Below are 27651 nucleotides of genomic sequence, written 5' to 3' on the forward strand. Positions count from 1 at the left end.
TAGCACACAAAATTACACATATCTCAATAGTATTAATGGTAATAATTACACACCTTTAATGGTAGATTGTTAAGAAGCAAAGGTACTCCGTGAGTTCGTCTATCGCGAACGATAATAAATTTTAAAGTAAATTTAAAAGATAATATTTACGACATCGTCGATTTTCTCTACTTTTCGATATATGGCGTTGATCGATACATTGCTTCTGAACCGCTCGCATGTATCGTGCGTGATTCATTAATGGCCATTAATGTAACGTAAATACTCTCAGAGTATTTGTCTTTTATTTCATTGAACGAAGTCGATTTCGATCTCGTCAAATGAAAGCAAAATTGCAACAAAAATTGACGTCTGTTCCGCGAAGAAACCGGATATTTCGCGCGAGTGTTATCGCATTCGCGATGAAGGTAAAGGGATGAAACGTGTATTTATCTATCGGCGTTCGAGCAGAGTGACGAAAAATTGGTGAGAAATGAAATGAAAGCAACTCGAAGAGTAAGAAATAACACTGGATGACAACGGAGCAGGAGATTCTCCTCCTCCTGTGCAACTTTTCGCCTCCGTCATCCTGGAAAGAAACACTCGATGCTGCTTTTCTTTCGCGTGCAAGAGAAATGCTACTCCTACGCTGTACTTTTTGGACAGATAATAATAAAAAGAGTAATAATGAAAATGTTGATGTAACGTGCGAACCTGATAACTGGAATTATGGCTTCTGTTATCGAAACGGTTGCGAAATTTTGCGAAAGCTGAGCTACCGAATTTCGTAAATAAAATATCATTTGTGTATACAACGCGCACCTGCGATATGTAAGCAACGTTCACGAAACAGATGTTCCGGAGGGGACGTTCTTTTGCAATAATTCTTCCGACATGTATTTTCCATCGTAATCGAAAAAAAATCCATAACTTGCTGCAATTGCGTGGATCACTGCATACGACAAAAATGAGCAGAATTAAAAATAAAAATGTGCAATAGAGAAACTAAAAAAGCTCGCGCGCCCAATTTGACACGATGAAAACCTTTGGTCTTCGTTGCGCTCGCAATTTCGTCTGCAACGTTTCTCACATTAAGACTACCTTCGCGTGGCGTTAAGCTTCGTTCTACTCGAGACGAGGACGTCGTCGCCGCCATCATCCTTTCACATCAGATTATGGTTGTTGACGTTTCACTCGAGCCAGAAGCCAAACCTTCGTGCTCGTTCTTCCGTTTTAAACTCGTCATCCTCGTCTAACCTAATCTCGTCTTGTTGTTCGATTCAACCACTAAAATGTTTTACACCCAATGGACCCAAGTTCGGCCTTCTCGATGCTCTTAGCGCTGCAAACCAACCCGAAATAACTTCGTTACACCGTTACCATTACGCCAACTTTTGCAATTGCATTTCACGCGCGGTAGGATTAATTCGATTCGAAAATTATTTCCTCCGCGATCGTTACGTTGTATCGGATCGTACGTCGCTTACTCGTTCGAACGTCAGCAGCTATTTCTAGAATTCTGAGATGTGTTTTCGTCAACCGAGGCTTTCTTGCGTGTAACCCTTTAACGTGTGAAACGTGAACACAGTCAGCCAATCATCTTTGTCCGAACAAGCAACCACGTTGTTATAAAATCATCAAATTTACTTCCTTTCACGTCTGAGTTTTACATTGCTTATCGCGTTAAGAACGTAAGATATAACGTTCGAATTGCAAGAAAATATTCATCTTTTTACATCGATAACATTGTAATTTAAATAAATCTGCCATATTCAAGGAACATTTCCGTGAAGAATTTCGCGAATTTTTGATCACTTAGATTTTAGAATGTTTTTTTAGAAAACAATTAAAGGATTAAGTTTGTTTCTGAAATTAACATAAATGACGAACAGTAGATATATTTTGCACTTACAGTGACGAATTGATTTCATATAAAACATGTAATATGCTGTTTGGTATCGTCTCACATTTTCCCTGTAACACCTTCTCCCAGTAACAAAGAAAAGCGAAGTAGCACTTGTTCCAATTCTTTAAACTACTCGGTATATGTATAAAAAGCCTATGATATTGCGAAAGAGTTCAAGAATCAATTTCGGAGCATTTTCCTAATATCCTTTGGTTCCATTCTGCCAGAGTAGTCCGCGCTTACACGAATAACTTTGATCTTTCTTTCTTTCGATTCTTCTTTATGAACCTACGTCAGTTCTTTCTCGTCAAACCTTCATATATTAAACCGAGGACACAGACGTAACGTGAATATAATATAGACTTCAAATAAAGAACAGGAAAAAGGGGGGGGAGGGGGAAGAAGATATCATAAGATCGTAGCGAGGAATACAGAAACGTGATTTTTCTATAGAAAACAAAAAATGTGAAGAATCATAGGAAATCGCCACGGCAAAATCTACTTATAGGAAACCAAATCATAAAAGGGAAAGAAAGGGAAGGAAAACAATTTGACTGCCACGGTGGTCACCCGTGACCACCAATAAGATAAACGGTCCATCGGGGAAGAATGTTGTCTTACATCATCAATTTATTATTACTTTGCCATTATATGTTTTGAATAATAAAAATACCGCCGTGGCGTTCTGAGCGAAACACGTGATTTCGGCGTGACAGTCAAAGCGTTAAAAGACTATGAAAATTACAAGAGGGCTCAAAAAAGATTAATATCAAAATTCGATATTATCGTATTACATAGTTTGATAAGCGACTAAGAAATAACAATAGCAACCGAGGCGATAAATTTTTATTCGCCAGGTTCTCTAAACTCTCGTCTATTTTTATCCGATTACTAATCCTTTCCAAAAACAAATACTCGGGTCAAACAGAATGTTAAAACTGCGACAGCCATCGAACGAAACTCACACAGAAGCGTAAAGATCAATAAAATCACACGGATAAACGTGCGACACTTTCCATCGAACATCGACAAGCTGTTCGAACAATTATTTAAATATTCACTGCGTGTAATAACTTTCTATAATTTTTCGTCTGACGAAAGAGAACTTGCCATTCCACGCTAATATTTATTTTCAAATTTAACTTTCGAAACGCTAAACTAGGCGTGTTCCGACTTTAAAACTAGGTTTCCTGAAATCCGAATAAAAAATCCGCCGACACGGAACGTGTCGAAGAATCCTCGCACCGTTTCACGGTGTGGGAAGTGACAGATGGCCCGGTTCGTGCGATTCATCGGGACGCAGGATCGATGACGTTTGAAGAACCGAGGCGCGCCGCGTGTCTGTCATTATAAATCGACGGTTGGGATGCCCGATGAAAATTATGACGCGGCCATCAATCGACGTACGCGCGCCTCTTTGTCCACGTTTCTCCGTATGCGACCCATTAATCTTCCAAGGCTTCGGTCGCCATAGAAAATTTCACTCATTGCCACGGTTAGGCACGAAAGACGTGTAAATGACAAGAGATGGTTCCAGATGATAGGATTTAATCGCTGTTGTGATTAGCACGTTGCTTGTGTGCGTGTGTGGATTTTCAGTGAATATGCTTTTAGGATATACAGTGGCGGATAAAAGAAACTTTAACGTACATTATGAATTTTATTAACTTTTACACTAAACATTTGTTTACCATACCGCTGTTTGTCGTTTATTCTTTGCTGTATGCCATATTTATTCGTTGCTCTTATTAAATATAAATTCATTCTCATAAAATTATAATATCTTTTTACATTTCTTATTCTATAGCTTTTATCTGCCACTGTATGTGAATATCAATTAGCAAGATAATATTCTGAATAGTTTGAAACGTATATCAAAATTATAGGAGTCGGTGAGCTGCTGTTTCATTTAAAGTAGATGATATAAAGTGTCGTAATGGAATGAGAATATATGTCAACCATGATTTAACGATTATACACTAACTTTGACAATAAATTTTCTATCAGATGTAATGGTACGTATCTAAATGGAAATACCAAAATTTTATATACGTAAGATAATACTGTATAAGTATAAAGCTCGTGGCAACGATAAACTGTCCCGATATGAAGCGAATGAAACAATCAAAATTTCCATTTGCTATCCGATAGAGAGCAATTACAGATCGAAATGTTGCTTGAATAAATTTATTGAATAAAATTCAATAAATTGAGATGAAAAATAGGTCGCTTAATATTCCTATTACCTGAAATGGTAGCGCCCAATTTAATCATCAATTTAAATAATAACAGCTTGGTATTGAATTTCTTGAGCAAATTACTATCTCCAAAACAATTCCTTTAAAATACACATAAAACCTTAAATATAGCATGTACCATTAAATATACCATAAAGTCAGAGGTTGGTCCGAATTACATTACGCCAAGTCGAGGTTTGGGTGGAGACAACATAAATTACAGATGATTTAAGATTTTCGCACGATCCTCTACGTCTCTTTTAAATTTCAATAACAAACCGCGGCTTTTTACGCAATTATGGAAAATTGAAAGACGCAAGAATTCATAAAATTCGCAAAACATAGAAAACAGATATGCAAAAACATATATTAGGTTAGCAACTAAGTGATTACGGATTTGGTCAATACCACCTAACGACAAAATCCGCAATCACTTAGTTGCCAACCCAATAAAATATCCCAAGTATAGTACAGTTTTTATAATGTTCAACAGGCAAATAAACTTTCCACCCTTCCTTTTCAACGTATCCATGGGAATAACAACAGAGTCCACAGTCTATTTGTTTAACTTTTATTATGCGCGCGACTAGAGTGGAAGTAAAAGTATTCGCCAAAATAAACTCGCGTTTCACGCCAGCGAAAGATTCTCAACAAACGTTGAAACGGATCGTTTGAATCGCGTAAACGGATGCAGAACGAGATTTCGTGCGCGGCAGGAGAGTCCGGAGACCTCGGTACGTTGACTGGAAAGTTTATGGAGATGCAGGTCGCGGCAAAGCGAGATTGGAATTCTTCTGTCCGCTGGGATCCTCGTGCAATGCGAGACTTGGCCGGTGCAAAAGTGGAAAGCCCGCGTAGCTGCGTACCATCGTCCGTAGCAGAGTTCGAAACTGTGAAATCTGTAGCGGCGAAAGAGTCGCAATAGGGAAAGCTCTCGCGCCACGCCAGTTACACTGGACCGCAGGTTAGAAACTAATAAACTCGGCGACCATAAAGCTCTCGCCGGCTTATGCAAGCCCATTCTACCCACGAGAAATTGCAAATCCTGCATAAACCACAGTGGGATAGAAACACCGAAAAGCCCAGGCTGGTTACGCCAATTTGCCAGCTTCGTTTCTACGGTCCATCTGCTCAAATATACTCGTGAAATTTACGTTTTTGTATAATAAAGCGTAATTTGATTTTGCCGAGGTATTTAGCGTTTGTATTGACGTTGGTGTATGTATGATTAATTTGTTTGTCTGTATGGACGATCGAGCTTGTATTCAAAATGACACGCTCAGGATATTGTTTGTTCGTGGATCTTGTCCTTTCTCCTGTTGTCTAGCTACGAAAACTTTGTTGCATTTTTCAATAAACTTGTAAATTTACTTAAATCCACGTGTAGTGTATAACAGTGTTAAATATCAAGAACAAGTACGCGTAATAAATCTGAACGATCTGCAAATCGAAGGATTCCGCAAGGAGAAAATACATTTTCGAGAAACTAACCTGCTTAAGAAAATAACGCTACACGGGCGGTATATCGATGGTATACGTAGTAGCATAATTTCAAAAATCGAAAAACAGCCACAACAAATTTCAACGAATTTCGTCGGCAGTCTTAAAACACAGAGCTAAATCCAGCAACTCGAATCTTTACAATTGCACAAAAAGAAAAGCAATCTTCCGAAGGAATAATCTACTTAAAAGGCAATATCACGGTACGTATCATCGCGGAAAATGAAGAATAACCCTAATAAGTCTTTAAAGCGAAGTATCGCGAAACACACAAACTGTATAATTCGCGGAACTCTGCGGGAAGAAGAAATTTCCAGAGGAATAATCCGTTTAAGTTAAAAGACACTATGGTTTCCATTTGTCTGAGAAAACTTGAAAAAGCGTAACACGAAGGATCCCTGGCATTTTCCCCGTTTCGTTTCCCTGGTTCTCGGGATCCAGAGCAAGAACATCAGACAACGTCGACGAAGAGACAGACACGGGACTGGGAACCGCAATGGCCGACAAATTCCCGTGTACAAAACGCAGAAGGCAGCGGCTTTCGAGGTCTGTCGTTTCCAAAGCAAACCGTTCAGACGCCCTTTTTTCGAACGACGAGGTGGATTGACGCCGGAGGAACGAAAGCGATCGATCTGTGGAACGACGGCGGTGCCAATGAATCGTTCGAATGCGAAACGAGACCTTCTATCGCTGCTGGACACGAGAAGGGAAGCCTGTAGAGGACCATCCTGAAGGATATCTTGTACGATCGCGATAAAACGCTTCTTTCCTGTCCTTTCTTTTTTACTTCTTTTGCTTCCTCTTCTTCCTTTCCTGATGATTTAACAAATGGTCCTTGGTAAGAAAAAAAGGACATTCGTGCTTCGGAAAAACCTTTGCCCTGACGTTTTGGAAGAGCAGAGTGGTAAAGCTTTGAAACGATGGAATTTTCTAGGGGACGAATGAAATAGTTCTCGGGAGATCTTTTTCCTTCCTCGTACGACCTGAAATATAACGTTTAGGCGGAAGCTATCTCAGCATCTTAGAAAACAAGTTGATCGACTCTGCTTTTTCCGAGGCTATCAGTTTCGCGTTATACAGATCCTATATCGTTACGGTATTCAACGTTACAACAGTGAAATCTTGTTCTCATCAAATTGCATTTTGTGTTTGAATTTTACATCGATGGCCGATCGTTTACGTCAGAGTTTTGAATAGAAATTATGAAGCAAAAGTTGTAACTATCGCTTTTTATCGACGTTCGTAATATTCCTAAACGACGCTTACATATTTATCAGTCAGGATATTTCCACTTTTATTTAACTTCCATCGAATCGCAAGGATCAAAGAATCGAAGACGGCGATTCTCGCTTCTTCTTCGCGACCTTACGAAAGAGATGAAAGAAGTACCTTCAGACAGATAACTGGACGACAGTGTTAAAGGGCATTTTTGAATCTCCCTCGAATCCCAAGGATTTCCTTCTTTCTTCTCGTTCCTTTGTTCGGGTAGAAGGCACGGTCACTTAGGAGACAAATATTCGAGCAATAGCCAGTTGGTGGAAAAGTTCCAACGATGTCGTCGGAATTTTGAAAAAGAAAGAGGCGAAGAAGGAGGAGGAACGAAAGGTCGTTTCTGTGTCTCTTTAAAGAGGGCAGAACTTCCGAGGCAGTCCTTCGAAAGACAAATTCTTTCGCGCTTGAAAAAGTTCCGGTCGTTCAGAGAACAAGGGATGGAAACGGAGAAACGACTGTAACTGCATCTTCATCCCTGTGGCGCTCCTCGGATCAAGGTGTAACAGGTGAGCCGTCAGAATTCCAGCGGACGTTTCTCGACATGTTGACCCACGCGTCTTTTCTCCTTTCCAACCGTCCAAGAGACGAACTTCCGCATCCGATATTGTACCGTGAACAGTAGCATTCAAGAATTTCTGCAATTCCTTCATGAATATATTACGCGTTATACGAATGACGTAACCTTTATGAATATACGATGCGTAATACGAAACATTTCGAAATTGTATTAGTAGTGTTACGATACTGGATTACCATAGTTATACTGGCGAAGTTTGAAACAAATCTAAAACTACATATGGAAATTACAAGATATTTGCCACGAATGTGTATTTCGTAGAGATTACAGAAATATTTATACTATCGATTATCTGATATTGTGGTATTTGTTATAAGATCAAGACGATTGTTCATGCTGTGTACTGATGTCGTACTCGATATGCAATCAATATCTTGTCATTTGCATATGAATTTTCAGATTGCTTTCAAATCTGCCAAATATAATCGTACCAATCGTGTTTCATTATAAATCTGCTGAAATATTTTTTTATTATTTAATTTGTACTTTACAATTTGTCCAGCTGGACATTTGGTAAATTTTTCTAACTTAACTGCTAAATAACATGTGGATGGCTACCACCAGCGGGATATCATCTTCGAGTTTGACTATTTTATTTCTTTAGTCAGGGCAGTGGGGTGTTTTCTCTTTAGTTTTCTTTCTATGACAGTTTTGCTCGCTTCAGCAGCCAGCTGGTTTGGATGTGCTACCATTCTTTCCTTGTATTAAGTTGTCCGAAAAGTTTCTTTCGTTTGATAAGGAAATAATAGACGCACAATGTTTTTTGTTTTATATTAGTTTATCGAATTATGTACGAACATAATAATAGAAATAGAACGAAATGGATCATACCTAATTCAATAAAATAATATAAAACAGAAATTATTATTCATCTATTATCACCTTATGAAACTAAAGAAACTTTTCGGACAATCGAATATATCTGCTGAAATTTCAACATGTTTTCGTATATAACACGCACGATATTACACATACCTAAACATTTTCTATGCTAAATATTCAAATATTCTCGCGAGCCACTGTATCTCGGGTTTCTCTATGAACAATGCTAGTCACTTGAATGCCTTTCTTACTTTTCTCTTAACAAGGATAACGTGATGTAAATGGGCGGTCGGAATGGACGATTACCGCGAATGACTAAATACAAAGGTGCGTTTCAAGATGACTCGCGTAGTCCGACAGTTTTCATTGCTTAATCCTCCTTGGTTTCACTTTTTACGAGTCCTTCGAGAGTCTTGTTAGCAAAATGAAGGTTTCTGGAAAGCGGTCGAGATAAGTCGCTTATGTAATTGCAACGAGGACAATTTTTGCGAGCTACGCACCGCACGGGCCAACGCCAACGTACGAATTAAGTGAAATGGCTAGGAAAGTTTCGTTCGCTCGATGTTAATGCGCGTCTTTAGGGCCGTTTTCCACGGTGTACGTCAGACTCTGATAACGCGGATTACCTGGGGATAGAGGGAATTTGAGATGGCTAGTAACGCGTTCGAATTTCACTTTGAAGCCTTTGTGCTTTGTCCTTTATATTCGCGTCTCTATATTCCACAGTATTCTTACTTCCTAACTCCTTTCCAACATTTCTTTGTGATCGTTGAATTTTATTTCCGATGATTAGATTGTGGATTTCGATGGAAATTTATATTTTCGTGCATTTAAATGAGTAGAATCTAAACAATTAAAAGAGCAGAATCTAAACGGAAACGTCCGATTTTGATAACTGATAAGACATATTGCTATTCTTTGAATATTTTATACGTTTTTGCAGATCGTGTGCATTCTTCTTTCAAATTTCAATTTTGAAGCCCCTGCGTTGCTGCTTTCCTGTCTTCGTATTCTACGAATTTGTTCAACTTTTATCGCTTTTATCGTCTTTCGCAAATACAACGGCGAATAAAGAAAAAGTTTTAATTTCATATTCTATGAATTTTAGTAACTTTTGTGATAAAAGTTTCTTACCATTGGTAACAGTCATCTACTCGCTGGTATTATACGTTGCTCGCATTAAATACAAATTTATTTTATGAATTTAGGCTGTCCTTTTTATACTTCTCAGCCTCTGTCCGCTACTGTACTATATACCTTCGCTAAATATTTAGCAACTTCTACGTGCACATATTTGCGAAAGTGCGTCAGACTTTACCAATATAATCATAACGGTCTCGTTCCATTTTCATCGGTTTAATGAGAATTTCAGAATGTTTCGTACGAAACACACGATATATTCATAAAACGTTTCTGTATCTGTTTCAATATTTTCCGCAGCAACTGTACGTCGTCCTAATCTGCGTACCAAGGGGACTGACTGCTTTACCTCTTTTCCTTCTTTCGCAACCAACTCTCCTTCTTTTTCTCGTCTTCTCTTTAGTTTCTTTCTCTTTTGTCTCGTCTCTGCCCGCTCCTTTCTACCGGTTGTTATAGATGTACCTGCTAAAAAGGCTCTACGAGGATCCGCCTTTCGTTTCATCGCGAGAGAAACAAACGAAACTGCAGGAAATCGCCTTTGCCGCGATGGTCCTTCTTTTCCTTTTCTGCGATGTCCTTTCCTCTTCGTCTTCTTTTATCACTTCTGTTCGTACCATCTCCTTTCGCTGATTCAGACTAGACAATTTCTGCGCCGCTCGCTCCAATTCGTTTTCCACGGAGGATGAAAGGAGTCTCCTTCCACCCTGGAGACTGGTCTTGGAAAAAATGGCCTGTTGTGGCCAAAAGCGAGTCCTTTTTGCTGCATATGTACATATGTTTGTATGTGAAGCGAGGTAGCTCGGCGATGAGAGGTGGAATATCGTGAGACGAGACGAAGACGAAGGTGCACAGTTTAGAGTTTCTTATCGTATAAATTATTATTATGCGATTATTAGAAAATATGGACAGATTAACTGTTCCATTAAATTCCTAAACAAAAAGTAGCGAGTCGTCCATCGAGTCAATTCGATCGGAAATATTATCTAGACCAGTTAGAGTCTCCGAATCCGCAGAAATTGATATAAAAAAACCTCAGACTTTTACTTGAAAAATCCAACATATAGAATGAACAACATCGCCCAATCACTTTGAATATTTCAATTATTTTTGATCGTAAGAAAGAATGTCAGAGAAAAGAATTGTTTGTTTCTAAGGAGCAAATATTACAAAGAATCAAACATTTTTCTTTCTGAGATTTCAAGGCCATCGATATTTTCCAAACAAAATTCCATATTTCCATCATCATGGCGTAATGATCGACATCATATCCCAGCAACTTCTATGTATTCCACGTCCAACGAATCTCACTATAATACTCACTATAATCGCAAAAAATAGAAGAAAGAAAAATGTACGAATCACCAGTGAAAACTTGACGGTTAGCCATCTCTTTAACTGTAGTGACTGGTTGTTCGTAGCAACCACTTGCGGCCGCGCGACTTTCTGCAAACGAGTTTCCAAGTCCCCGCCGGTGGGCAAAGGGAATCGCGAAATTCCACAGGTGCTGCTCGCTGTGGAAACCTCTCCAATTTTTCTCCGCCTTTTTTCACCCTTTTCCATTCCCTTTGTGTTTCCCTATTTCTGCGCTCCTCGATCTCCGCTTCCATGAGATGTCGATGGTGAAAACAGAATTTCTGTTTGACGTTTCAACATCGATCTTTTCCAGTTAAGGAAGGATAATAATGTTGAAGCTTCCAGTCGATGTTTAATCTTTGCAACGAGTGGTACTAAAATTCTTCCAGCTTCTCTGATTTCATCCTTTACAGCTCACAGTACTCGTTCTCTTATTATTAGAATACATCTATGAAAATGGCGACTGATATTCTGAACAAATATAAAGGAAGCTGAACTCGATTTCTTTTTTCGTCCGACTGAGCTAAATGATTAAATTAGAACAGACTTAGCAACTGCTGACTAGTAGATTAGGATCATTCAAAGTTTCCAACATTTTTCATTCTTTGACCGTTTGAGTCGCAGGGGTCTTTGGAAAAACATGGTCGAAAAGTGTCCAACAGCGCGATAGCGCTTGTCTTAATCGATTGCAATGAGAAACAAGCGGCATAATAGCTTGTCATATTTGTTATTTTTATGAAATACATCTATGCAATGTTGTAATATTTTTGGAAATCAGGCGATCGATTCGTGAAACTCAAAAATCGATTTTCTAAGTCTTCTTCTGTATCTCCTAAAAACTCTCTGCTTCTAATCTCTCTTCTCTCTCCCCTTCTAACTTTTAACTTGCTTTCCTTCTTTTTTTCCAATCTTAGCTTCTTGAAATCCTGTTTTATTCTCTCTCCTAAGTCCCAGTCCTTCACTATTTATATTGTTCGACCGACTCCCAGTAAACACAAGGAAAGTCAAACCGTCTGTTGTTGTTCGAAATTCTATAGAATTTACATCTATATTCTGCATATTATTAGTTTATAAGTATTTCAAGTTTTGTTTCAAGACAGCAATGAAATACAAAATACGTCAGTCGTCCATTAAAATGTACTGCGACATTTCGATACAGAATTTAAACAACGCGATCGCGCTGCTTGACACTCACACTTTTAAATTAGAATAGACTTCACGACTTCTGATTAGTAGATTAGGACAATTTAAAAATGTAAGAAAGTAATAAATCAATAAATATAAAAATATTCTATTATTACGTATTTTTTAAAGACCAGTCATTTTGGCTGGTTTTGGTAGAAATAACTTCGTGTTAACTATCGCTGCTTCTAATATTAAGACTATAACTAAGTCAGTATTATTTAGTACTAAAATCATAAAAGTGAAATTTTCTATACTGTCGCTATACAAATGATAATATAAATAACAATAGATTCCAATATCGTTCAGGGAGATGAAAATAAAGAACCCAAAGATCAAAATTCAGTTCGTCGACTGGGAAGAGCGATCCGTAACACGAACCCAGGGAAAAGCAGCTCGGATCGTGGAAATTCGTCACCGGTGAAATTCAGCGCGCACAGGATACACGCGTTTCACAGACACGCTAAGTGCACCTAAGCAAATGCTTTCCTCTTTTCCCCGTAGAACGTCGCGCGTCGCGAGGTTTACGTTTCGGCTCGTCCGTTTGCATTCCGTTTCGCCGTTGAATATTCCAGCGAAAGAACCACCCACCCTTCGCTTCTTTCTAACGTTGAGGTGAAACCGCGCCAGTCTGACACACAGGGGTTGAACATTCGTGGGCGGTTTTGAAGGAAACGAGCGGAGGCGGAAGATGGCAGCAACATCTCCGAAGACGTTTGAGAGGCAACGTGCATAATTCAACTGTAATGCTGTGAGTGCGCGGGAATGTACACTCTGGTGAATTCCATCAAGTCGAAAGTTTCCCAGTGTTATTACTATTTACCCAATTCTCAAGGCACGCCATGGCTCGCGGCGCATCGTTTTATTAGACGATTGACTTCCGAACAATTTGCGAATGCCGCGCCGTTTCAAATTCCAGTGTACGAGCGGACTCGGCTAACGTGTTTGCTTCTCTGCTGCTGAAATGACACGTTCGATGATGTTTTCACTAGTAGCAGTTAGTTGCGAGTCCGACGAGTTCTTTGAGTTCCTCATTGGTGCAATTTGTCTTTTGAAACTACTACCATTTATCTTAAATCTTTCAAGTTATTTAAGTGTCTTCCTGTAAGTAAAATTTCACTAACAGAAAGGAAAAGGACGAAAGAAAAGCAGAGTTTTATGAGGAAGTAATAGACACGCAACGTTTTTTGTTTTATATTATTTTGTCTAAAGATCCATTTTATTCTGTTGAGATAAACACCGCGACATTTCACAGGCTTGGTTTGTATAAAGGTGCACTGTTGTAAAAAACACGTTTGCGAAGGAAAGATACTTTTCGGACAACCTAATAGAAAAACTGGGAGAAATTTCCAATAGCAGAAACATGATTCCGAGGCAGCGCTATAGAACTGTGCAACTGCTTCTGCATAAAATTTCATTAACGAGAAGAAACGTAAGGAAATAATATAAAAAAGATGCGGATACCTAGCGCTCTTATTCGAAACCAAAATGAAATAATTTATTCTCAACAGGAAACAAAATTATTCCCATGCAAAACTACTTTCTCAGAAATACATTTCGCTGGGACATTTCGATTACAATCTCGTACGATAGAATTTAAATAGAGTCTAAATATCAAACGATAGAATAACGATATAAAATCGAATCTTCTTAACAAGTAGAAATAATGAAAGAAAATACAAACAAAATTTCGATATTCCGCTGCGTTGAGCAAAATTAAAAAAAGGAACAATTTCCCATATCAACGAAATCATTCCGATATCTCTCTAAAATTCTCAACAGCTTCCCCATAAATAGATGTACGGAACATTGCGATTACGAAACGCGCCCTGGCCGTCTACGTACTTAGCCTCACGTAGCTGTATCAATGGAAGGATAATAACTAAAATGGCTGGCGATCCGGACCGATCGAAACAGATCGTGGAAGCATCGGAATGAACATTCGTATGCGGGAAATCGGTCGGCCGTATAATTCAGCGGTAAAGGTTGGTCGCAGCCAGACAGTGGAGTTGCCGTGTGCATGGTCAGCCTGGCTGTATCCGCCGCGAACTTTCCACTATTATCACTATTTGTCCGGCTGGCCCGCTATACGAGCAATAACTTTCCTGTTACTCGGCAGCTGCACGTGACGTACCAACGACTGTTTCTGCCTTCCTAAAGGATCGTCATTCGCCAAGCTCGCCCGACCATTCGCCTTTAATTAGCCGAGCCTGACTGAAATTCTTTTGAAATCGACCACGGCCGCGCTTAGAATTAAGCTTTCAACTGTATATTTGAAGGCCGATGCCTGGCTGTGGAATCTTATATTCTCTTCTGTTAAAAAAGAAAAGGCGTCTTTCTTCTTAAAGAGAGAACGCGTTCTTCGTCTTTTCTCTGTTCTTTGCCCTTTTAGAATTTGTCTTCTTTTCGCGTTTTAACGAGGTAAGTAAAAAGGATGGAAAGTCGAGCCCCTTTGAGACCAAAGGAGTGCGCTAGCTGACACGGTTTTACTTTTCATTTGAATATCTTTAAAACCATCCGAGAGTCGTCTATTTACGTGTTTGCGCGTTTCCAGCATCTTTTTATCTATCCGTTAACATATCCTTGAGATCGAGGGAACGTGCAAGAGATGACGAGTATAGTTCTAATTTATTAAATTATAAATTATAGTTGTAGTTTAACGGTTGTCCTTCAATGCTGTTTGTATGATTAATTTCATAGAAGCTTCAGTTGCTAACACGTCGTCGCAAATAAACGTGATTAGCATTTAGTAACGAGATCTCGCGAAATTTGAAAATGACGGATCGCAGCAAAATTACATTTCTCAGGTTTATTTCCCGAAATTTTCATGAGACCTGCTGATGTATTCCGTTACAAATATTTTTGCGTATTTGTCACATATCTTGTCACATAAACATTTGCGAACAAATAAAAGCCCAATTATACATATTAAAGAATAATATTGAATCATCAAATACTATTCAACATACTTAACACTTTGATTACTGCGATGGGCTAACAATGATCCACTTTTTGGCTATATTTTTTAGATCGATTAAAATAATGCAAATTTCATCGACTAAAAAGTGTTGCGAATGACTAACAATGCGAATGACTTAGACAACTTGGAATGTTCGGAGAAAAAGCACACAAATACCATTTTATTTATAAAAACGATATTATCGTTATATTTGGCAAAAATGACTATCGTAAATACTGTCTAACATTGCGTCTAACATTTTGCAAAATTAATCTACACTTCAACGTATTGCAACCTCTAGAACAAAATATACAAAGTTCGTGTGGCAGTCGGCGTATGATCTCGGAAAATCTCGACGACGACGTCAATGACCTTGGTGCCGCCATTATCGCGGCGAATCCTTCAAGAGAGGCCCCGATCCATGTTCCGTAAAATTGCTCGTTCTTTCCTCCGAACAAGCAAAGTTAACTCCGTCGGCAAGTGTGGTAGTGGCCTGAAATGTAACTCACGACTCTTGGCTCTTTGAACGACATCCAAATGTGTACACTAGCTATCTTTCTCTGTCCCTTTACCTGTGGCACGTGATGCGTGAACCAGCAAGATGTCAGGTAACCGGGCCGACTTGAAAAGCGGAAACGTAACCGGAGACTATTCAGACGTGTCCAACGCAAATCGTTAATTTAAGAGGGGAGAACTAGTTTGGCTTAAATATTGACTTTCCTTAGTTAACGCGAAGCCTCTGCCTCTCAGCAGTAGTAAGGTCGCGTGTGTATTCAGCCCTGCTTGGACGAGACTGACTGTGCAAAGAGGAGACTAGGCAATGGAGCGAGGGAAACAGGGAACGAGAGGATCATAGAAAGAGAGAGAGAGAGAGGGACGAAGAAAGGTACAAGGCATTTTGGATATCTGTACAATGTGTCTGGATGGTTATTGTCGGTTTAAATACGGGTTTATACTACTGATTGCATGGTATGATGTTCTGCAGTTGAAAAATCTTTGTGGAAAATTTTTTAGAAAATGGAAAAGACAGCAATTTGGGACCGTGGAGTCGTTTCTCTTAGAATTCAGAATTACAAACCTTGGAATCTTTGGAATACTTATCTCTTGTTAATTTTCTTATTGGTTCGAAATCAATGTCGAAGACTCGATAATTGTAATTCTTCTTTTTTCTTCAAAACTACGAAGTTCGGCTAATTATTACTATTAAATATACATACTATGCACTAACTACTCTTAACTAAGTAGTACGCGCCGTTTGTAGGTGAACTAGTAGTTTGGGACCGTATGTGGTAGGGCACATACCAGGAAAGTAAAATGGAACAGTGGCAGTCAGACGAGTAATATAGAATCGTGTGTAAGTGGGCTGGCATTGTAACATCGTCTATTGTAACACAACCACAGGTCGTTTACGGTTACACACACATAATAGAACTACGTATAGTTAGGTAGTCCATTGTTGAACAAGTAGAATAGAGGCAGCTATTGTTGTACAAGAGACTGTATACGGTTGAGCAAGTAGAATGTACAACTAAGATATGATCAGTGCTGTACAGCCACCGCAACAATACCTTGCATGATTAAACGTGAATTGGGCCCAATTCTGCAATATTTATGCCTCCCTTGGGATGCTACTTGTGCTTATTAACAAGCATTTGTCACTTTAATCCACGTTGATTACCTTGTTAGTAGTAAAACAATTTTTGTACAATAATACAGTTGCCGCGTAAACAAAAATTAAACATCGAGAAGAACTTCAAAAGAAGAAATAAAATAAAATTGATTTTGAAGATATTAAACGTTCGTACGAAATATCTTTTATCTACTAAATTATTTCACGCGTTTTTATTATTTCAAAGATCAATTTCTTTATTACTCTAATAAAACAATAATCAATTTTTCTTGTTATTTCTACTATTATTATTTCAATAATATAAAACATTTCATACAAACCGCTCTTTTTCTGCCAGACGATTCAAACCGATCTTTCTTGCGAAGGAAAATCATAAAAAATATGACAATTCCTTTACTTACGCTTCTAAATTACAAAAAAAAAAAAAAATTATTTCACAAATATTAATTGACAATGTTTTAGACGTTCATAACGATAGGAACGTCGCTATAATTCAACAGACGTACACGGGCGTACTACGGAAGTAGACTTGAAAGCAGCGGTGACAATTACAGAGGACAGTGGAAGAGACCTGTCGCTAGTCAGACTGTCGTCAGTAGAAACACCTCGCCATCTCGGCGATATTGTCGTTACTGCTTAACGCCAGTTGCTGCGACTACTTACGCCGCGTTGCGTTTGTTGCTTCAAGCTAAGCTCTGTTTCTGCAATTAGTACGCTGCGAGGCTCCGAGCACGCGCGTCACGCGCGGTCGCGTTAATTCGTCTGGAACGATTCATTTTACTGCGATGCTTCTCTAGTCGCCGCGTACTCTAACGCGAAATTAATGAAACGCGCTTTAAACATTTCTCGAATTGTTTGTCCAAGGAGAGCAAAAGAGAGAATGAGAAAGAGAGAGAGTGCGATCCGATATAGAAACTGCAGGAGGAAAAGTGGAAAGGGGAAACGAAGCAACGAAATTGCGTTTCGCCCGAGTCTCCTTTAATTTCGCGTAATTCTTTTCATGCCGCGACCGTGGTCGTTAACCACTCTCTTTGTTTCAACGCTGAACATTTCCTTTTCCGCGAGATTACGCGGCGGAATGGAACAGACAAACCGCAACGAATTACCGAAACAGAGAGCTTTCCGAACGGTACACGGTTGCACGCGACAAGCGTTTTTAACCTTTTCGCGATTGTAACGACTTACGCAACTGGTTGGATGGAAAAGTGGTTGGATCTGGAATGTCAGTGACAATCGTTGAAAGGCTTCCTTCGTGGATTTACCACACGTCTACGTTGAACCGAAAGAATACTGGTGCGCAGTGATGGATGTCTCGTACTTAAATTTTGAAGCGATTCTGAGGTGGATAGGTCGTGATAGGTACTGAAGAAGTACTAGAGTATAATTAACAGTATATTTATTAACAACACTCTCAATGTATACTTTACGTAAAGCTCGTGATTACACTTAGCGGTTCGCGGTTACAAGTTCGACTGCTAGACGGAGCGAGTTCAGATGATGATTACTCAGGATGCGTCGAGGAGCTCTAGTCAACTATCAATTGAACTTCTGTCGCGATGATGCTGCAAAAGAAAACTATGATGGGGTGTGTCTAAGGATACGACATCATCGGATTCGTCGAGGAAAACCTTCGATAGGAGAGTGAGGGAAATGGACGTTGCTGTTAATTGGTTAATTTCTAGGTTGGTAGTTGAGGAAGGATGCTAACCGCGCTCGAGAGAAAATTGCTAGCGGGAAGCATCGTACGTGAGAAAAAGCAAATTTCCCGTATCTTTCCGTAATAGGTGATAGATTTATGGGCTGTTAAGATAAAGACTATTTGTTCGTTTGAAGAACCTTAGCTAGAGAAATCCTAAGATTTATAGCGGGTCCTTAGGCTAGTTAAAAATATGCTATGAAGATGTTTTGATATCTGGCAATCATCTTGTCCGAAGGATAGGGTCTTTGTGTAGCAAGCCACGGGACAGAAACCGTTGGAAAGTTTGCTGTCGAGTGTCGCTACAATTCTAAGCTTCTTTTAATGTGTCGCGAAAATTTCATCGAAAATCATGAAGGTTTCGAGCATCGAAGATTGGACATTCGGATCATTGAAAATTGAAAACGCGGAATGTTACGTTTTATTGAATTGTCGCGTTTTCTTGAATGTGATGATACGATTTAATCAACAAATTGCATGCACATGGGTAGCGTTAACTAGCGTTTAATGCAACTGGCAATAAATTCCACGTTTCGGCTAACCTGCTATGTGCAGGAATACTGGCACGGGGGAGGATTAAAGTTGTTCGAAATTAATTATCAATATATTATAATATAAATTACAATATATATATGTATATATAATTAATACACAAAATTTCTATTCGCATTAACCGTATACTTAATAGTCTTAATCGGCAATTATAGTTATCGACGAATAATTTTATTCCGATGTCAAATATCGTACAACCGCGAAATTATCAGGGAAGAGGATGTACAAAAATTGAAATTCTCACCTTGAATATGTGTATAGCCGATCGCTCTTAGATATACGAATTGTTGGTTAATTGAACCTTAACAAATTTATTTCGACCCTATAGTTAACGCAATTAATACTTATAATTTTCAACTCGATTTCGATTGAAACTACCTAACAGACTGACGGATGTAAACTCTTCGGTTAACAAATGATAATTACTAACTGCTCTAAGTCGTTACATTTATTTATATCTGTCGGAGATGAGAAGACATCGGGATCTTTCTTTTGAAAATGTTTGAGAAGATCCCGAATGTTTGTTCAAACTGCCGACTTTGTTTGCAATTTTAAACTGTCTTAATATAGTTAGGTAAAATTATCACAAAATATAGCTTTTTTTCGAGTTGCAGATCGCCCGTTCAAATTTTGTTTTCGCGTTATAGGTAGTGCGGGGTGCGGCACGTGACACGGAGGTTGAAAATTTGCGCATGATTTGATACTAGAAGCTTGTGAAAGTTTTGAGATTAGGCTAGTCTATCGTCCTTAAATATCGCATAACGGTGTTATCGCAAATACGTCCATCGACTATTCGAAGGATTATCCAAGTTGATAAAATTAAGAGAAAATGAATGTTAATAAATGTTATCGAGTCACTGTTTATTGAAACTGCGCGCTGTGATTCCATGGAATCGCGTGCAAGAACCGTGAAATTACACTGTACAAGAGACATAGCAATAGCAATGAAAAGTAAAACGTGGAAAACGAAGCGTGAAAACTTTGAAGAAACTATAGTACTTGAAGTGATCTCATTCATGGAGAATCGAGAATTACTTCAGTGTCTTCTCGAATAGATCGTTGAAGATACAATAGAAACGAAATGAAGACGCGAAGTTTTCTTGATTGGTCAGCCGTTTTCAAGAAGTCCAACGTCCAACCAATCAGACACCTTAAGGGACCTTTGTCCGAGAAGAAGATCCCTAGATCAGCATCTATAAAAGAAAAGAAGAAGAGAAGAGAGATTTCGGCTCAATCCGCTTTAAAGGAGAATCAGGTTCCTTTAGCTTCTGACGTTTCGCCACAGTAGGCGACGAAACATAAAATCAAACGCTTGCGAAAAACAAGAAAATGCTTTCAGAATATTCAAATTCCAATTTACAGAAAAACTATCGTGTTATCCGAGTGTCAAAATAAATGTAATTTTCCTAAATGTTGGAGTGATTTAAAAAAGCCACTGATAACTTCAGTTTTCAAAATCCGCTGCGTGATTTGAGGATTCGAATCGAGATTCGTACAAACTTCAATCTTATGTCATTAAATATTTATTCAAATTTTTAAATACCACGGAACATACTATTGCTATTATTCGTCTCGTTTTCTGCATTTGTACGATAAATATAAAAATAGGACAAATAATGTTCGAGTATTGGGAATAAATCAAACGAACGTCACGAGTGCCATTCGCACTTCGGAAAAACAATTTTTGTCAGCTCATTCTCCGATTATTCTCTCGTTTCGTGCTATAGTTTCGTTCGTGCGTGTTCACCGGGTGAGGGAACGGGCCGAATTTCACCAAGTTACCGCAATTCCACGTTGCATCTCGCAATTGTTTCCGAGTATGCGAGACACGGAGTCACGTACGATGTCACGCGTGTCTGTAAAACCGCATCCGACTCTCGAGCAGAAACGCACTCTCTCTGTCACTTTCTTTTGCCAGAAAGAGAATAATATATTTGGAAGTAATTGGAAAACAACGTCAGCGAAGTTTTCTGAAAAAAGACGCGTGAGGATCGCGATATCGCGTCTTGATAGATTCGTGAGATTTGTTGAAATAGTAAAATAATTTTCTCTTGTTTTGTTTGGTACTCGTGACGTACGTACTTTACAACGTTAAATATACAAGAAGAATCATTAAAATCTTTCCACAAATCTATTTGCTATTTGTTTAATTAATTGTTTGTATAATTTTTTAAAGAAGACAGTCAGTTTTGAGAAAGATCTCTTTTATCATCGATGTAATCATTTAGTTTCTCTTAGGTTTTAAAGTAATCTTCGTTCTTTTCTTCCTACTTTTACAATAGAAATGTAGTAAATTTGTTCTATAGATACAGTGTCCAGTGATTTTCAGCTGAGAATGAAAATTGCTTTCCTTGCTGTTTCTCGTAGTCTTGGTTTTCCTAAAGTTCACTAGCCTGAGATTTTCCGATTACTATTATCACTCTCAAATAATTCCGATCATTTCGATCATAAGAAAATCGTTGCACTAGTTTCTAACTAAAACCGACGCAAAAGAACTTGAAATCAACAAAACGTTACAATGCTCAGAAAGATAAAGAAACGAAGTTAAACGAGCGTAAAGAGATACGCTTGAAACGCAAGCTCTTTTAACCTCGAAACGAAAGAAAGGTTCGCCAAGTTGAAAAAGCTCGGTTGAAATAAAAACACGTAAATGTACAAGATGTAGCAGCAACCTTGAGAAACAAAAGATAACATTTAAATTCCCACGTAACATTGTTATTCTATCCGACGACAAAGATCTTGAAATCTTTTCGAAAGCAACAACGCTCGACCACTCCATTCAGCTACGATGCTTTGTGCTTTAAGGCAACAAAAGGTCGTCGGGGAAAAGTATTTTTTCGTGCGTGGATAGTTTGCATGGCGTCTCGCGTGCTACCGCCAACAGTTCGAATACAATCGCGGCCACCCTGGATTTGTGGAACGTAATAACGCGGTCGCTGGCGCCAGCTTATTCTAATCATCGCAGCCTGCTCGAAATTAAAGTCTACCGTCTAATTAACGCGTCCTGGCCACTGCTGTATGCGGATAATCGCCGCAGAATTGCGAACGGTTAACGTATGCGAATCGTCATGGAAAACGCTCCTCTCTATCGGTCACATGGCAGGAAAATCTGAACTAGATTCAATAAGTTACGAAGCTACGTTTTCCTTACAGCGTGCATTTCGTTTGTTCTTTGGAATTTCATGGCGAATTGGTGGAATTTTTTTCTGTATTAAAGTAATTTACAATAATTTCTTAGGTCAAAAACAAGTCATTTCTGAATTGCGTATATTCTGTTGGTTTTTAGGAATTTTACAGGTAGTTTTCAGCAAGTTGTTACATCGAGTCTCGTCATTTTCAATTCATATTTATTATTCGAGTTTAAGGTGGCTTGTAAGAAATTGCGATGTCCGATTTTCTAATTCGACGAAACAAGGAAGAAAAAGAAGATAAAGAAGAAAGAAATCCACGTGGAAAATGTATTCGTCGAACGTTTTGAAAGCGATAAGAATATTTTTTCGACAAACAGGACCGCGAATTGTGGCGCAGATAACGGCGAAACGAGCGACGTAGGCGGGCAGAATCGAAACGCGCGATCGATGCGCGTAAGTCATTCGAATGGAAAGCTCAGATAGACGAAACAACCGACGAGAAGATAAAGCCACCTTCGAAAGACATTTCATCGACGCGTTTCTGCGCGTTTCCTACCGATACGTCGAGGGTTTCGAGTACGTAACGATCGTTGCACGATCGCTGATAGCCTCGTGTAACGCACGTTCAACGACCCAATTTCGTGGAACGCGATCCATCAAACTGTGTAGGCTGTGTGCAGACGTTCGTGACGAAATATCGAACAGTGGTCGAGGGCGTGGACGTTGAAATTACAGCCGAGTCACGGTTTTACGATAATCGACAGCTCAATGATACTTCCGTGGTTATTGAAACGATTATGTGAATTTTAATCGTAGGCTGGCAAGGGAAAGGAACGGAAAGTGCTGGATTAATATGTGCTCGATCATCGTCGATATTTGATTATTGGATTTAGGAAATTGTCCATGTAATTTTTATATCGTAGACATCAGGTAGACGTATTTCATCGAATAAGGATGAATTTTTTCAGAGAATTAATCATGTATTTAATAATATATTAATCAATATCTCACGCTATATATCGTGACATATATCGTAATCTCTTTATCAGCGAAATCGCACTATTGAATTATATATGCTGTTATACAAGAGTCGATCCACCCACGATCCTCTGTGAATAAATGCTATTCCATTAAATTCGGCTAAATAGGTAGCCGTGCATTTAAAAATATCGTTAAAGTATGGAGAGAATTCGGGCAGGTATTACAAAGTGTTAAGGTTTTGTATCTTGTAATAGAGAGAACAAACGCGTGGATGAATGTCCATATATATATTCAACAAAAATGTAAATTAAACGCATAGAGATCCGCAGTCTATCGACTCGTCTTCCAATTTATTCTCCGATTCTCACGATCTCCCAATGTTCTCTCAACACCATCGAAATAGGGCTAAAGCACATAATATCTCCACCCTCCGTATGCGTATTGCAAAAAAATGTCGCATGAACAAAAAAGGAAGAAGCGCGGAGATTGACAAATTGTCAAGGCATTCGTCATCTCGGACAGAGAGGAAACGTGAGCGGGGGTTGAAAAAAGAACAATACGAAGCGTGACCAACTGCACTCCGCTAGGATGGTCGAAAGAGAGGCGAGGGATCGTCGAATCACTAGCCCCCTGATGACCGTCCGGCGATGGACGGCGAAATGGAAACGCGGTCCGTGATAACCAATGAACACAAGGGGTTTTTGTGCAGGCGCGTGCACCGTGCTGCTCTCTGAAAGCGATTAAAAACTACAAATACCTCGGCGCGCACGTCGTGACGAGATACACGCGTATCCACGCTGATCATAAATCTATCACGGATGAGCGGGCGTAATTCGAACCGGTCGAAAAATTCCGATTTTACCACGCCGCGTCTCCGTTTCGCGTTTGGATATTTTATTTCGCCATCTGGCTACGTGTACGCGGGATTATACCGCGTACGCGCGTTATAACGCCGACGCGACAAAACCTCCTCCGCTAGGCGACGACCGTCCCTGGCCACAGAAATGACCAACGCTTTGTCCAAAACCCCTTCAGCCACCGACCAGGTATTGTACTTCCGTGCTACGAATTTTACTTCGTTTTATACAGGCTGACTTTGAAATCGTTTTACGTGTGGGAAGGGCGTGATTCATCACGTGAAACTGAATAGAACGTTTGGAATAATTCGGTCGACGATTCGTTCTTCGAGAATATGGAATTTGATCGCGATTAGCACTGGTACTACCGCACTAGTCGAAATGACAGTTTTTATATTTTTATCTTGAAATTCTTACTTTACGTTATATCTTTTCTTCACAATGATGTGATAATATAATCTATGATGTAAATTTCTTTTATTATTTAATTTGTACTTTACAATTTGGTAGATTTTTAGCTGGATATTTGGTAGATTTTTCTAGCTTAATTGGAAATTAACATGTGGACGGCTACCCCCAGTGGGATACCACCTTCGAATTTGACTATTTTATTTCTTTGATCAGGTCACTAGGGTGTTTTCTTTTTTTTATTATTTAATTTGTACTTTACAATTTGTCCAGCTAGACATTTAGTAAATTTTTCTAGTTTTATGCCAAATTAACATGTGGATGGCTACCCCCAGCAAGATATCATCTTCGAGTTCGACTATTTTATTTCTTTGGTGAGATCAGTGGGATGTTTTCTGTGATATAAATGGAATAATATAATGAATTTTATTTATTTTTTTCTATTTATTCAAAATCAAAATAATTTTGTATCATGGCTACTTATATCAATGCCAGTCAAAATGAATGGTACTCGTGAAAGTGTAAAAGGCTGCTAAAATCTGTTTACCGAACCCGAATTAATCAGTTTCCCCGTTTTGTACAACTTCCCACGCGTTTTTACAATTTTTATACGCGCGTATCATTCAAAAAGATGATGTTAGTTATCAGACAAATTCCAGATCGATCATGATGCTAATAGTGGAACTACCATAAAATGTTAAATGTTAAAATGATTGGTTATACAATTTTATAAATGTACCAATTCTCATTTAGATATCGTAATCCCAGATGGGCTAATAATATCAAAAAGTGTACTACGTAACATGAAATTCATTTTGTAAGTAATAAATTAATAAATATAAAGATATTCTATTATTACGTATTTTTTAAAGACCAATCATTTTGACTGATTTTGGTAGAAATAATTTCGTCTTAACTAGCAGCTTCAGTGTTAGTTAAAAATAAGTTTGTTACACGTATACGCGGCAAATTTTCAATTACCTACCTATGTATGTATTGTATTCTCGCTAGGAAATCCCTGGAAAATTATTATATTTGCCGGAAAGTCAGAAAAAGTTATAGATGAATCATGTGACAATAATTTATTTTCATTTATATTTCGTACGATAAAAAAAGATTTTATTCGTTATCGATATTAATATATCAAGTATGTTTATTGTAATATATTAAGAATTATTATATAAAATATGTATACGATTTAAGTCATAACCTACGTTAAATATTAACGTTTTATTAAAAGTGACAGATGATCTCAGACTTTCGAACGCGTATGTTAGTCGTGTCACGTTGTCACATGTTTGCGTGTGTCTTTATTTGAAGCCAAGTCCAATGGGAGAAACAAGGATGGTAATTGTAAAAGAATTATTAACGAGAAAGTTTTATGCGGATATATTTCTGTCTCGTTGTTGTACGACAGTGAATATTATCCTTTTGTTCGAAGTAAACTCTAATAAAGAAACAAGTGCGATAGCTGCGAAAGAATCGTTGTACGATTGTTTTAGAGTATGGTAGTTTACGAAGAAAGTTGTACTCTGATAATACAAATTGATAGGCGGAACTAAGGGCTGGAGTACCAACTTTTATCAGCTATACCATAGACGTCTATAAAAGTATCTGTATAGTACCGGATCGTAAGCTCCGCGTTTGCAAATAATCGCGTGGCAGAGCTTTCTGCGGCAATTTTCATATTTCGTATTACCACCTTTCAAACTCCAACAAATAGTACCAAGTTTTTCAAATCTTGTTTTAATAATTCTACAGAACCATCGGCTCACGTTCCATCATTAAAAACTCTAGAAAAAGCGAAACGCAAAGAAAACAGAAGAACCGTTCAGTCGAGTCTTTCCCCAAATAAAATGTACAATTTCGGAAATTCTGCTACACGCCATCGGATTCCTAAAAATCTTGCTGCGATAATCATCAAAAAACATCGTTGCAGGCTCCGCCATTAAAAAGCAGGAAAAGCGAAACGTAATGAAAACAGACCAACCCACGTTATTCATACAGCGAAGCTACTCCCGCGGAGAGACCTTAACAGCCAGTCGTCTTTCCATTCGATTATTATTCATCCTGTACTGGGTAATTTGCATTTTCGCGGTCCGAAAGCTTCTTCGTCTACAACCCTCGGGGCGGAAACGAGCACGACCCCTTGATGTGGGAAGAAGGGCGGGTCATTAGGGAAGATGATTACGCGGGGGTACGTCCAGACGATTACACGTCGCGTCAGCGTCGCGGACGAGCCGGTAATTGGAAACCGCGTTATCCAGTCAATCGTGAACGTCGATGCATTTTTCGCGTAATTCGCGAACCAGTCGCGACCACGTTTGAAACCGGCGCCGCGATTCCAACCGCTTTTGCACGTGGCATGGCATGTGACATTTGCACCGCCGATGCGCACACGGCCTATTGGTTATTGCTTAACGTTGTTTCACGGGACAGCAGATTCGATGGTTGTGCCCTCCTCTGCCCTCTTTCATCGCGTTTTTCACGAGGTACAGCGCACTCCCCTCGACGCCCGCGTCCGAACGTGGCGCTTCTTTGCTCGCAATCTGATATGTCGTCTGTTATAGTGCGTTTAGGCTTAGCCGGAGCGACCGAGTGCTCGTTCTTCCCGTATTTTAGTAAAATTTAAGAACGGAAGCGTGCACGAGCTCTCGTTCGCCAAATCGATGAATTTCAAGACTTTTTAGACTTTTCGCGTTTCTTGAGGAGTCTCTTTGGTGTTCTTCCTTCAATTGCTTGATAACAGTCGTGTTAATTATAGTTTAATATTATATATATATAATTATAGTTATTATTCTTGTTGAGGATTGTGGATCGTAATCGGCGAAATAAATAGAAACATTTTCATTGCAAATACAGATGATAATAGAATACTTTTGTATTTATTTAATGTGATTTACAAGATGATCATAGATACCTATTACGCGTGTATCACTACTACGCAACTGATCCGGAGTCGCGCACAAAATTACATATATTTCAATAATTCTTAAAGGAAATAAAGATCCTCGCGGGGATTTACTTCACTTCGTCATAACAATTTCTTCGATTTCTTCACTGTTGTGAAATAAAATATTTCATGAAGACTTTCTTAATCCTCGTATTTAGAGATTGATACAATTTTGTAATGTAAATTTCTTTTAGAATTCTTCAGAATCGAACATTAATCGCGTACTTACGCAATGAAAATTAGTAAACACACAAGAAGTGGGAATGATTAGACACTCGCATGATTTTATGCACATAATGAGACACTTGATAAAATACTACTAACACTTCCATCGATCAGTTCCCCCTCGTTAATCTGTTACGACCCTCGCTCGTATCCTTTTTAAACACCGAAAGACCAAGAACGTCATCAACATAATTCTACTTCCGACAAATCCCCGTCAAGCTTTTCCACCTAGCGGAAAGTAGCCACGAAGCCTCAGAGCGAAGCGATTACCCGTTTAATTCTCAGGATCTT

General features: G+C 38.8%; 1 long non-coding RNA gene across 1 annotated transcript; it reads left to right on the top strand.

Annotated features, from left to right (window-relative positions):
• Nucleotides 1-27113, top strand: LOC117151396. Its single transcript, XR_004461287.1, has 3 exons — nt 1-29; nt 11854-11860; nt 26947-27113. It is a non-coding gene; the product is annotated as an uncharacterized LOC117151396 (long non-coding RNA).
• Nucleotides 27114-27651: the final 538 nt, after the last annotated feature.

This window comes from Bombus impatiens, unplaced genomic scaffold (assembly GCF_000188095.3).
Source record: "Bombus impatiens unplaced genomic scaffold, BIMP_2.2 scf_0197, whole genome shotgun sequence".
Taxonomy (NCBI): Eukaryota; Metazoa; Arthropoda; class Insecta; order Hymenoptera; family Apidae; genus Bombus; species Bombus impatiens.